Below are 12,461 nucleotides of genomic sequence, written 5' to 3' on the forward strand. Positions count from 1 at the left end.
AAATTCAGCTTGTTCGTATAATTGTTAAGGGTCACATAAGTATTAGGGATGAAAAACAATATTATTTCGACGTTTCATAGACATTTAATAATTGCACAATATTGTTTGTGTCAATGGTCATTGCAGCCGAGACACATTAATTTAAATAAAAAAAAATTTAAGTTAATTTATGTTTCATAGGTAATATTTTGTATAGGTATAATGTAATTGTTTATCGTTGATTGTATATACACAGATGAAAGGGTAAACAAAGAAAAGAGCTAAACCAAAATGTGAAACGCAATTATTATTAAGATTTTCTTTCATTATTTTTGGGAAATTCTCTTTATATTAGTATAAAATAAATATAAAATAATTGTTTGTTTATTAACACACTCAAGGCATGTTCTGAAGGTTACACCAAATCTGATGACTAGATCGGAATATGTGTCTACAACAGTGAACCAGTTATTAGATATAAATTAAACATTTCGTATGTGAAGCACACTATTGCAACTATAGTTTAATAATGTCAGAATAAACATATTTTGACGTGACAACGTCTTAAATTAGGTTGTGGCTCGGAGTCACTCATGAAAAAGTGTAACGCCCGCTCACGTCTGTTACGATGAGTCACCGAACGAGAAAGAGGCCCGCCGGACCGGCGAATGCCTTGCGTCTCTCTCCCACTCAAACATGATCGGTCCGCTGGTGCGATGCTATTTCTCCTATCATCGTCCTATCCTCAACAAAATCACTCAAATAGAAATTAGTTAAGTTTAAGTTTACATGTACAATGTTTTAGTAAACAAAATATATTTCTATAGTTAAAATTTGTGCAATTCTTATTTTCATTCAATTCCTTGTTCCTATTGTGCAATTTAATAATATTCATATCAATAAATATTCTACCGAGAAAAAGACGTTGTCACGTAAAATCTTCGCCCGTAAAACCGACTTTACAGGCAACCGATTTTTTTTTAATTCACAGCTAATTTGTTTATACCAATTAAGGAACTCAATTTTCGGCATTTGAAAGAAAAGGAGTCGTAGTTTTTGTACAAAAAGTTGTACAAACATTGCACTACATGATCCTCTGTGAATTGTCAAAAATTTGGTTCAAATTAAGACGAATGGCGAGTAGAGGGGAACCCAAAATTCTACGCGTTCAAAAAATGAAACATCTTTAAACTACTACAATTGTTTATATCTCATTGCATCTTAAAATGATGCATTTTTGACCTTAAATTGTTTTAATTTAACAACTCCATCGAATACACTGCAGGAAACATAAAGCTTTTGGTTATCGAGGTCCATAAAACTTATCAGATAGTCGGCCGGGTCAAAATCCTCAACAGAGTACTTTTTTTTCAGCTATGTGTTAAATCTCCGAAAGGGTAAATTATAGAAACCCTTTCAACACATCTGCTGCAAGATGTCTCCATAACTCTAGTATCAATATTACAATAGAAATGAATTTGTTAGTTAATAAAAATGTATGCACGGATACATGAAAAATACAAGTTATGAATAAAAATTTCAATAATTCCTTCTAAATAAGCCGCTTATTACTGCAATTAAAAAACTTATTCACGCCAAACGGATCGGTATAATTCGAACATATTATCACTTAAAAAACAACTGTTTGGCAGATTTTTGTACTAAAGCGATGGTAAGGAGCCATCTTTAAAGAGCCTTTAGTAAGCATTTTTCGATAAGATGATTTAGGTCAACTCCACACAAAGTTTTGTAGTTTTCTGTTATGAAGAACGTTTATAGAGATACAATGTAGTAACTACCTGAGTGAAGTTGAAGAAATGCGACAGAAAAAGGCTTTCTAAAAAAATAAGATGCATACAATTTATTTTTATACTAAATAATAAAACAATTAAAATATATTATTTGCACGTTGGAAAGGTGGATATTTCTTCGGATGATGTATAGCAACATGTAAAAACAAGGATTCTCTACTTTTGAGTAGCTCTTCGCAATAGAAACAATGTAACATATTGGTTTTTGGAACTTTGGATAAATGAATTCTTTTAAAATTATCTAAAATAAACAAATTTATAATTATAATATAAAAAAAACAAATCGATATATTATCAGTATACTTATAAATGCTACATAGATCAAAAAAGTTAAAAACATATTTCTAAAAAAATGAAATATTAGAAAATCCTCATAGCTAAACAGATTACACATTAAACAGAACATAAAACTGTGCAAATATTGTTGAAGATAAAAAATATAATAAAGAAAATATAAAAAAATATCTTACTCTTTGACAGGGGTCTTGAAACACACTTAAACTCTCTTATATTTTGATGCGTTGAGTTCGTCTGCAAAACCGAAAATAAAATAGATATGAAAAGGTATAACTTTTAATAGAAAAATATTTTAATAGAAAAGATACCGTTATTTTGTGTTTTCTGTATGATCGCAATAAAAAGAACTTTGGAATATGACATTTTTCGGTATTAGCTTTACCGGTAAAGGTAGAAGCTTTAAGGAATCATGCGGCTTGTTTAAAGGAATTAGTTTAAATATTTGCAAAAAAAAACTATAATCGGCCAAGTTAGCCAGAACACATAACTAGGTGGTTTCAGGGAGTCATGGAGGTAAGTCATGTACAGGGAGTTTTTAATAAAATTTAATAAAATAAACGAAAATTTGACAAGACACAACGTGCCAAATTCTTGATACGTTGCATTTTTTTTTGGTTTGTAATTTGGAATTTGTTTAGTTAGTCAATTTTCAGTTATTCTGTTTCTATATTGTTTCCATTTTGTTCTGTATTCTTATATTTTTTCACTAATCGAGTAGATATGTTCTACATTTTTCTCTGCATCAAGTCTTGTAATGCCTTTCACTTTTCTGAGAAAACTCATTTCGATTATCGGCATTCCCACAATAGCCAATTGTAGGAAGACTCGTCTGTATACCAGGTATATCCAGGTTATGTGTGTCACCTGCCCCATCTACATTTTGGGTTTATTGGTTTTATTTCATTTTACTTTATTTTAGTCATCGTCATGTTTGTATTTCTGTACATACTTTGATTGCTTTAATCAAGTATATGCAAGTATATAAGTTAAATTCTTTTAGTTATTGGATTATCTGATTTATAATAAAAATAATGTCATTAGTAGACAGTGTGTCATTCGAAAACTATGTTATTCTTCTCATATAACTGCTTTTCTCGCACCTATATTGGTGCTACTATACTATGCGGTCTACCGTCGCGTCTCTGCTTTAGCTTACGGTCTACCGAGGGATGCGGTCTACCTGTGCGGCTAAACAACCCCATAATCTTTTCTCAGAAGAGTTTGCACAAAAAAAAGGCAACAAACCGTCTACAGACTATCAACAACACAATATATTGAACTAGACTTCTAGAGAAGCGTGATTTTATCAGAGGAGTATGCTGTTGCGTTTCTTTAACAACACGAACTTCTTGACGAAGCAGATGATGCTCAACCTTGTCATCGTTGTGAAAGTACCATGCAGCAGAGGACAAGAAGAGGTCGAGGTGGAGAACCGAGGCCATTGTCTTCGCAAGTACGCGTTCCATTGCCAAGTGCGCGTTCCGTACGTCAGGGTAATGACTTTTTTAATTAAACCGATTTCAACATTAGGATCAATTCGAAACTGTCCTTATGAGGTATTTTAGAAATAGCGTTTTTCTACGTAGATCCATTTAACATTTAACGCAAAAGTTAGCGAATACTGTCACAACATATGCCAAGAAGTTTGTACAGCCATCGTATCGATAGGAGACCCGATAATAGCAACAAACTGGAAGGAGATGGTGTTGTAGAATCGGTGGTCAGCGATGTAAAGTAAAAAACCAACGAAATCACGGAGCACGGATCGACGGCTCTTGGATGTTCGGATTGAAAAATGGGACAGACTGCCGCTATTTTCTCGTCAAGCGGAGATACAGGACGACTTTAGTCCCTATTATCCAAACGGAAGTTGCAGCAGGTTCCGTCATCTTTTCTGATGAATGGCCTGCTTATACGTCAACATTTGCCGAATACCACGTCAACATTTCCAATCTCATTTTGACGACTACTGCTGCAGGAGTCTACGAAAAATATGAAGCTTTTTCTCGCATTTTTAAAGAACGTCAGATAGGTAATTTTTTTAACTCTTGGTTAAGGTACCGCATAACTTTTTTAAGCTACAGTCATTGACTGTTTTTCTCTCTTAAATTAAGGTGCCTGAATTTTTTTTATTTCAGTATCGTTTTGTAAATAATTAGGTACATTTACATTTTTTTTTTGGAAATAGTTGAAGTGCATTAATTAGAGTCCCCTTTCATTTTACATTTATTTTTCTCCAAATGTCCACTACTTTTCAGGAATTATCATTTTGCAATCGATAGACCGCACCCTATATGCACGGGTAGACCGCATCTTCGGGATAGACAGCATGATATAGTGGCACCTTCATATTTTTAGTCCATTTAGTCTATTTTTTATATTTTTAAAGTATATGCGTATAACTTCTGGAGAAATCAAATCACAAAATAATGGCTTCCAGTAGTAAAGGAAATTTAACTGGCACACTTTCGCGACTAAATATAACAAGAATCGACTACGCTCCAGAGAACCACATCGCAGAAAGGACTACAAAAGCTGAGTTCAACATAATAAGTGGGATAACGAAGCATACTTCAACAACAATATGCCCGGCATATTAGCAAAATAGTAGGACACAATGCAGTCGATGTGCACAATTACTAAACAAATTAAACAAACTATCAGTTTTTTCTGCGTTGACTAAGGAATCCCAACCATGAACGCATAATAGAGAAACGTCACCAACGATCATAAAAAAAACATTCTACAAGATTTTCTACAAGTTGAATGTCTTCACTTAATAGCTTACGAGCAAGTAAAAAATGTTAATTGTTTTGAGAAAATTTTTATTTTACACAACGCACTTTCATCACTTGTTTCTGGATTCTGTTAAATTATTCAATTTTTCAACAATGGTATAAATATTTTTACGATAAATAATAAGACTTTGCTTGACAATAATTTTTTATTAATATTAATATTTTAAACAATTCTTTTAAGTCTTATATGTAATATTGTACCATTTTCTAAACGCCTCAAGTCTCTCAACGTGACGGAATTGGACATGTTTCATGAGATTGTATCTTTGCTTGGTTTTGTGAGGACAATACAAACAACTAAATGTTTGAGGAAGTCCGCATTCATATTTGACGTGCCTTTGTAATGATCGTTTTAAGGCGTAAGCTTTACCACATTTGTTACACTTTACCAGTAGAGGTCCTAAAAATAAAAATCTGTATATACAAATACACTTTAATACAGATTACGAAGTTGTAAAAATATTGCTTCTAAGTATATGTATATTAATATATAGCTATACTATTAATAAAATGTTTCGTATATATATATATATATATATATATATATATATACTGTGCTATATGTTACACTGATCTGTATGACTCTACATGTCGAATCGGGTACTTACATAGAGTTTCTACCTATGTTCCTTCATTTTGGCATCGATTGGCGCCACCCCTTCACTACCTCTAATATACTCTTCATTTTATCATGTTTTTTTTTCATTTTATGTCACTCCTTATGTCAGTTTCGAACATCACAGCTGGTCTTATTGCAGTTTTATAAAAAATTTTCTTTCATTTTCATTGAAAGCTTTCTGTTCCGCAACATACCACTCTTTTCATTTCACTTCATCATCCCACCCTAACTCTGCTACAAGCATCTCTATCTATAATTTTCCCATTACTTTGTAATACTGATCCTAGGAGCTTAAAACACTTATGTTTTTAATTTGTTCACCATCCAAAGTTATCATTTTATTAGTTGTGTAGTGTAGAGTATCTGTAGTTTCCCTGTTATCTAATCCAACCTGAAATCCTGCCTGCACATTTAATTTATCAGTCTCCCTCATACCCGTCATTACTCTAGTTGCTACTCAGTCATACATGTTTTTTATAATTTTTACTTACTTAGCAGAACTTTCATCTAATTGAGCGCCGTCCACAGAACCTTTCGAGAAACTTTACTGCCTAGCGTAAAATTAGCGTAACCCCGTAACTTAAATTTATTTTAGAAATTATTTTTTTTTTTAACTAATTTCTGGTGGCAGGAATCCTCACGAGAACAGAAGAAATCCTCACGGCGGACTTACACACAGTGGGAAAGTGTATCCGTAAATGGAGGCTCCAACCAATTTCCTAATGGCGACTCCAGAGTCGATAGACTATATAAATAGGTTAGATGTTCGTTTGTAAACATATGTATTATGTGAAAAAGACAGTAAAGATTCCATTTCACGTACAAATCGTCTATGTATCTGTTTATACGTATTTCGCTTTAATAAAGCTCATCAGAACAGTTATTCATAGGCGTTCTCAACGTGAAAAATAGATCTTTTCTGTCTTTGGGAAGCAACGATAAAATGGCTTCGAAACGGACGCAATAGCGACATCTGATATTAAATCCGTAAAATAGTTTCGAAACACAATTCAGATTTCTGCTTTAATCTGAACCTTCTATAAATGCAAGGTATAACAGACGTTGATAAATTATGTTTCGAAACTATTTTACGGATTTAATATGTATTATGTTTTATACAAAATATATGTAAATTTAAGTGTAAATGTGTCTAGTGCCATACGATAAATAAAAATAAAATATGGTCGTCAGTATATATATATATATATATATATATATATATATATATATATATATATATATATATATATATATATATATATATATATATATATGGTAAGTTCACAACGGTCATAAAAGTGGAGAAGAAAATAAAAGATCTTACTACTTTATCCTTTAATGAAAAGAAAAACATTAAACTTTTTGTATTAAAAAGTCCATGGGTCCAAGTTGAGCTTTTTATACTATACATTACTTTCATCAATTGTCAGCTAGATATTCTGGTTTTTATATGACAGTTTTACTATATTTGTAAGATTGGTAATGTAAGATTGAACTAATGATGTGATAGATTCAAACACGAAATGTTTTCGTTAAAGGATGAAGTGATGAAGTAGCAAGATCCCTTCTTTTCTTTCCACTCTTGTCACCGATAACCGAGAGCACTGTGACCCATGACCAGAACTATCCTTGTGAACTAAATATTTTATTTAAATTGACGGTCACTAATTGGCAAAATTAGGCTCAGGCTAAAGAAGATTTGCCGTACTCTCAACCCAAAATAGGACATCAGGTTACTAAAAGACCAACACACAGAAAAAAGTGTAAAACAATATACAGAGAACAATTTGAATACTGTTATTCAAACGGATGTAATCGACCAGGAGAAAAGCTGCATAGAGTTTGACAAGACATACAAGAGAAATTCCTTAAACCACCAAAAATAAAGAAAAAAAGACAAGTTTTGTGCACAATGCCTAAAACTTACAAACAAAGAATAAAATAAATAAAAACTATAGTTAACAAAATATATATCACTGGAAAAATTCCCAAAACCTGGTTAAAGTCGTATCTTCTAAACTATCCCAAAAAAATTAAATGCAAAAACTTGCAAAGATTATTCGCTTACTTATATCACGTTATTTAAATTGATACACAGCAGAATATATAAAAAGAAATACGAAGATTAATTGTCAGGGAAACAATTTGGAGAGGTGCAGAGATGTCAACTATGACGTATATATTTGTTTTCTCGACTAAAAAAAGGCATTTGACAGAATAAAACATAATAACTTATAGACACCTTAAAAAAAGTGGGTTTAGATGATATAAATTTGAGAATCATATATAATCTATATTTCAATCAAACTTACAACATCAAAGTGGAAAGTGGATGATCAGTTGACAAGAGGCAATCTCCATAGCTAAAGGAGCGAGGCAAGGGAACATTCTGTTATCACATTTATATCACATTTATATATATATATATATATATATATATATATATATATATATATATATATATATATATATATATATATATATATATATATATGTTCGGAATAAGTTTCCGCGGTCAGATAAATGAAAATTACTGAGTTCTCGGGAAGAACCGCGTTGAGAATTTAAAACTCGACGTTTCGGCACCCATTTTGGAGCCATTATCAAGATGTTCAAGATACGGTTCGGTTCGAGTTCGGGGTCTCAATCTGCCTACTCCCCTCACTCGAGACGTACCAGTATCGTGTTCTATATTTCAAGAACTGTCTCTCGGCACTGAGGTCTCAATCTGCCTACTCCCCAGTGTCGAGTGACAACCGGTCTTACCTTGCGTGGCTGCTTTTATACTCGCTGTATGCGCGGGAACGGTATGCGCTGACGTGGTCTGAACTGACGTGACCTGAGCGGTGTGGGCGGGAGGTCGCTGAAGAAGGGGTCGCCATGTTGCCGGCAATCGTTTCGCGTCATCGCGCGTGTTGAAGCTGTTAGGCCGTTTTTCGATTTCGATAGCTTCACGAATGATTCTCGCTTTTAATGAGCGGATGGGAGCGATGGTTTTTGCTTTTTCGAAATCTATTCAATAAGACAAACACTCCTACAAAACGGCTACCACAAAACCCAAATCAATAGAAGAATTCAAAAACTTCTAAACCCCATTCCATCCAAAAAAGAAACCTTGCCGCCGGATCAACCCAAAATCTTTCTACCTTTCATTAAAGGTGTCACTGACAAGATCAGTAGAACTCTTATCCCTCTTAATATCAAAACCATCTTCACCACTCACTCCAAATTGTCCAATTTCGTCAGATCCGTAAAAGACCAAATCCCCAATGAAGACCATGGTGTCTACGAGATACCTTGTTCCAGTTGCCCACGTACATACGTAGGACAGACAAACCGACGAATCCATAACCGTATTTACGAACATTCTCTATCAGTCAAACATTCCGATACCACTTCAGCCCTAGCCCAACATCACATTCAGACAGGCCACAAAATAGATTTCGAAAAAGCAAAAACCATCGCTCCCATCCGCTCATTAAAGCGAGAGTCATTCGTGAAGCTATCGAAATCAAAAAATCGGCATAACAGCTTGAACACGCGTGATGACGCGAAACGATTGCCGGCAACATGGCGACCCCTTCTTCAGCGACCTCCTGCCCACACCGCTCAGGCCACGTCAGTTCAGACCACGTCAGCGCATACCGTTCCCGCGCATACAGCGAGTATAAAAGCAGCCACGCAGGGTAAGACCGGTTGTCACTCGACACTGGGGAGTAGGCAGATTGAGACCTCAGTGCCGAGAGACAGTTCTTGCAATATAGAACACGATACTGGTACGTCTCCGAACCGAACCGTATCACTCTTGATAATGGCTCCAAAATGGGTGCCGAAACGTCGAGTTTTAAATTCGCAACGCGGTTCTTCCCGAGAACTCAGTAATTTTCATATATATATATATATATATATATATATATATATATATATATATATATATATATATATATATATATATATATATATATATATATATATATATATATATATATATATGTATATGTATATATATATATATATATATATGTATATATATATATGTATACATATATATGTATATATATATATATGTATATATATATATGTATACATATATATGTATATATATATATATATGTATATATATATATATATGTATATATATATATATATATATATATATATATATATATATATATATGATTATGAAAAATTGATGATTTGATTATGAATAATAAATCAAACAAATTTGTTAGAAGTGGCTAAGTGACAATAAAATATGTTCACTAATGTTTAAAAACTAAAACTATGAAATTCAGTTAGAGGTGAAATAAACTTTACAATTAATAAAGGAAGAACATTTATATTTGGCAAATATAAATATGTAGTTTTACAAACATTAAAGTACAAAATAGTTTTTAACTACACATCACTAACAATTCTGGTATGAGATAGAATATGAGCCTTTAAACTTCCTTTTCTTTTAGCTCGGTAGTCACATCCTTTAAAAGAACATTTAAATGAAGGTGATTTACCACACTCCCATTTTTGGTGAGTATACAAACCACTTTTTGTTCGGTACGTCTTAAAGCAGCTTGAACATGGATAGTTAATTTGTTGAGCTGAAAAAAGCAAACTTAGAAAGCTATATAGCTATAAAAAGGATTGGATTTAGTAAAAAAAGGTAAGAAGGGACAAACAAAACGACTTAATAACTGTATAACTAATAATACAAGTTAGAAATGTTCAATAATAAATATTTTGCATAGGAGTATAGCATCAGAACTTCCTATTAAATGGTCGGAAATATCGAAAAGTAATGTACGAGGGAAAATGTCAGTTGGTTGAAATAAGTAAGAAATATATTAAAGATTTAGCAGCAAAAATGATTAAGAAGACAAGCTACCAACCACGACACCACCCAAAAACGATTTGAGGATATAACCATAAATACACAAATGCAAAATCATTAGACATTCCTCTCAAGTCTGTGTTAATTGTTACTGTTAACTATTATACGATTGCCACTATGTCTACCACTAAAAAAACCTTTAATACCAACGCTAGTACCATGTTACTTTATTATCTTTAATAGGAACTAATCACAATTGCAGTTGAAAATAAGTTCAAATTGTCGAATCGAAGTATAAATTGAAAGTTCAAAATAAACGCATTTCCAACTAAAATTGTGGTTAATTTGCATTAATGATACTAAGTATCTTTAAAATTACACAAGAAAATAGCTTCATAACTATACCAGTATCATGTGCACTAACATAGACTAACACTCCGCAACAAGGATGGCACTCGGATCTGCTTCAAGAATAGAAACCTCAATAAAAAATCCTAAAAGTACATAAAGGCTATAGAATCAAGATAGAGAGTCAGAGGGAACGATACTGACTAGATAACTAACATGAAGAAAATGACCGTAATCGTAAATATTCACTACAGAACTCGAGAGAAGTCGTAAGTTATAAGTCGATAAAGTCAACGAATATGTTAATCTCATCGTGTCTATAATAAGGAAACTTAATAAAACATATGTAAAGACGACTTAGCAAATATAGAATCTAGAGTCTAAGATATACGATCTAGAATCTTAGATGCTTGTGTAACGGGCGAAAAATCTAGGAAAAACTCTGCACAGCAGAAAGCATTGTTGCATTTAAAATGTTAATTATAAAATAAATAATCAAAGTTATTTTGCAGTAAAAGGTACTTACAGATATCAACGCGTGAAACTAAGGCGTAGTCGACCAGAATAGAGACCAAGAGGACCAACCCACACCAGTGCAGAAGTAGAACTAACGAAAAAAGAAAGCCCAGGAATATATCACCTGTTCTTTAACCTGTTAGTAACAATTTAAAACGAGAAACAAAACGTATATTTCTTTTTTTATTTTCTTTAATAGGTACTGACAGAAGAAGTTAAAGAGTTCAAGTAATCTGTATGTTTAAAGTAACTCCAAAATTAAAGAATTAAGTATATGAACATAAAGCAAATATTAGTTGTGGTTTACATTAAACTTTACATTTAACATATTAACTTTCTCGAAATGAAAATTTTAAAATACAATATTTGTACTACTAGCAATTGTATTTAAAGGAAAGTGCTCTGTAGTTACTTGTACAGAGGTTTATTAAAGCAGGCCACACATTACGGTGGAACGAAATGGACTGAAAAAAAAATTTGACATATTAGTCCAGTGGTTGGTCGGGATCTTGCATAACGAGCTACCCCAAATTTTCTTGTTCTAACCTCGAGGGTGACAATATTAGTGTAAATGTAAAATCGCGACTAAATCCCACCGTTGCGTTATCCGCCATCTTGAATTTAATCTGAGAACGGTTTTTGCTCAAGACCTGCACCATTTCACATTTTCCTACAATTTCATTTTTGAAAATTTTTTCGTGTGTTCAATATTTTTTGAGTTCAGCTAAGTTATAAAACCAATCCCTGCAAGGTCATACGCTCGCGCCTTTACCGCATATGTACGACCTTAAATATTAATTTAAGCAAAAAATTAAACAGATCATGATTGTATAAAATAAAATTCATTTTTGTTTATGTAAAATCATGTCATAAAGTTAATAATAAACGAGATAATTTAATAATTATGCTTCCCTTCCCCCTTTCAGTATTTTCTTTCTTAATTTGTAAAATATTAACCCCACGAAAAAATTTGTAAAAAAATTGTAGAAAATCAAATTTGGAACAATTTCAGTCCGTACCGTTGTTGAAAATAACGGAGATATTCAGCAAGAACGGTTCTCCTTTAAATTCAAGATGGTGACTAACGCAACTGTGGGATTCAGTCACGATTTTAAATTTACACTAATATTGACCACCCTAAAGGTTGCGAGGCTTTAGGGTGGAAGGCATGCAAGTTAAGGCTTTTTCGTCTAACCCGACTGGACTATCTGCTAATCATTTAATTACATAAATAAATGCAACCATAATTTTAAAAATTTAATATA

This window comes from Diabrotica undecimpunctata, chromosome 3 (assembly GCF_040954645.1).
Source record: "Diabrotica undecimpunctata isolate CICGRU chromosome 3, icDiaUnde3, whole genome shotgun sequence".
NCBI classification, from domain to species: domain Eukaryota; kingdom Metazoa; phylum Arthropoda; class Insecta; order Coleoptera; family Chrysomelidae; genus Diabrotica; species Diabrotica undecimpunctata.